Source organism: Orycteropus afer, unplaced genomic scaffold (genome assembly GCF_000298275.1).
Source record: "Orycteropus afer afer isolate SDZICR_OR568_19922 unplaced genomic scaffold, OryAfe1.0 scaffold00169, whole genome shotgun sequence".
Taxonomy (NCBI): Eukaryota; Metazoa; Chordata; class Mammalia; order Tubulidentata; family Orycteropodidae; genus Orycteropus; species Orycteropus afer.
In genome coordinates this window covers 3,801,186-3,803,590 of record NW_006921756.1, presented here as the reverse complement: position 1 = coordinate 3,803,590, position 2,405 = coordinate 3,801,186, and the positions used below count along the sequence as shown (strand labels likewise).

The 2,405-nt window shown below is 36.1% G+C and overlaps 1 protein-coding gene across 1 annotated transcript in view; it reads left to right on the top strand.

Annotated features, from left to right (window-relative positions):
- The window catches only part of STIL (STIL centriolar assembly protein), a 97,995-nt gene that overhangs the window by 13,773 nt on the left and 81,817 nt on the right, over positions 1 to 2,405 (top strand). The window lies entirely within an intron of this gene.

The following is a 2,405-nucleotide window of genomic DNA, read 5'->3' as shown; positions in this document are numbered from 1 at the left end:
CGCACTGCTGGGAGAGAGACTGTGAGAGACTGTTGGCTGAGGGATGGTGGGCTGGGAGAGAGACTGAGCGTTCTTCCTGAACTTGAATTACTGTAGTCTGGTGCTTCCCTAACATACCTCATAATTCTGTGAGTTCTGTGTGGCCACTGCAGCGAGTTATCGAATCCAGGAGAGAGGTGGTGGTGCTTTGGGAGGAACGGTTGGAGAAAGGGCTGGAGGGAGGCAGCATGTCTGGCCTTGCAATAATAGGCCTTGGGCTATTGATAGTGATTCTGCCTTCCTCTTGTGGGATTAGAGGAGGTCAGAACATGTGGCCTCCTTGTCCTTTTTGCAAGTATGTACCTTCCTGATATTATTGTTCACCTCATAGGTTTTCTTAACTTTTTTATTCAGAAGATTTCCTCAGATAAAATCAACCTTCTGCTTCCTCTTAAATCTTTTCCTTTTCCTTTTGAGAAATAATATTAATTCACGTTTAAAATATCCTACAAATCTGAAGTCTGAGTATTGTAGAAATTCAGAAAAGAAGAAATATAATAACTGGGTTTTTCATAATGTTTTAGCATGATGTCTTTGTAGAACAGTGAGAAAATTGATTTTGACTAGATAGGCCATATTAGAAAGAATATAAAATATGAGTAGGACCAGAACCTTGAAAAAAATACATAGTTTTGATTTAAAGCAAAATACATAGAGCTTCCATTGAGATTTTGTATATAACGGAATTATTCATTAAAAGCAATATACTAAGGAGCGTGGGTTATAGTGATAAGAGCCTGGAGTCAGCCTAGCTGTGGGATGGTTTTCTGTAATCTAAGCAACAAGGCTTTATGTCATGATAGTTTAAGGTGCTATCACTGGAGTTAGACTACCTGGAGGGTCGAATCCATCTGATACTACCACTTATTATTTATGTAGTCTTGGCAAGGTAGCAAAGGATCAGTTTCCTTTTTTATAAAATGCGGACCATAATACCTGTTTCATAGTGCTCTTGTAAGTGTTAAATGAGACAGGCACTATGAAGCAATTGCCAGAGTGCCTAGAAGTTAGAAAGCATTTGATAAATGGTACCTGTTATGAGGACTTAAAGCAGTGTAGCTGTAATGAGATCAAGAAGAAAGAAAGAACAAGGTATTTTTGAAGAAAGAGTTTAGAGGATTTAATGATTGAATAGAGGGACTGAAGGAAAGATACACATTAGAAAGTATTCGTGTTTAAATCATTAAGTTGCGAAGAATAGTGCTATTGGCAAAAAAATAGGGAGATTCTTGTGGAAGTTCAGTTAGATGTATAGTAGACCTGCTGATTCTTTTCTCCATATTATTTAACTTCTCTTTCATATTTTCTGTTGTCTTTATGTGCTACATTTTAAGTAATTTATTTTATTCTTTCGTTCTACTGATTTTCTCTTTAGTTGTGCTTAATTGCTATCTGACGTATTTATTTAACTTTTTAAATTGTAAAATATGCTATATGTACAAAATAATTTATGCTATATATGCACAGTTTACATAATAATAAAACATTTGTGTATGTATCCCCAGTTAATTACATAATCCATTGAATTTTTAATTGGTTATATTTTTTATTTCTATAAATTCTGTATGGTTTTTTTCCCAGAGTTGCTTAAGTTTTTTTTTTTTCTTTAAACAATATAAATTTATTATCTTCTAATCTCGAAGGTCAGAAATTTAAAATGGGTTTTACAGGGCTAGCATCAAGGCATTAACAGAGATGCGTTCCTTATGGAAGCTCAGGGGAAAGTCTGTTTCCTTGTCTTTTCAAGCTTCCAGAGACTGTCTACGTTCCTTTGCTCATGGCACCTTCCTTTATCTTCAAAACTGGCAGTGCAGCATCTTCAGATTTCTCTCTGACTCACTACTTCGGTCATCATATCTCCTTTCCTGACTCACACTTCGAATCCTCCTCACTTATTTAAAAAATTGATTGTGGTGAAAAAATATATAAGAAGACATTTGCCACTTTTTTTTACATGTACAATTTAGTAACATTGGTTACATTCATCATGATAAGCAGATCACCACTATTCGTTTCCATGATTCCACCATCATTAACAGAAACTCAGATCTCCGTCCCACCCCTGGTAACCACTAATACCCTATACGTTTGCTTATTTCGTACAAGAAGATCATACAGTATTTGTCCTTTTGTTACTGACTTTACTCAGCACAATGAGGTTTCTTTTATGTTTTATTTATTTTCATTATGCTTTTTAAATTATGAAATATGTAGGGGATAATATAATGAATGGGAGCTCTGGTGGCGTAGTACCTAAGGCATTTGACTGCTAACCAGAAGGCTGGCGGTTCAAACCCACCAGCCACTCCTCGGAAGGAAGATGGGGCAATCTACTCCTGTAGTGATACTGCCTTGGAAACCCAAGG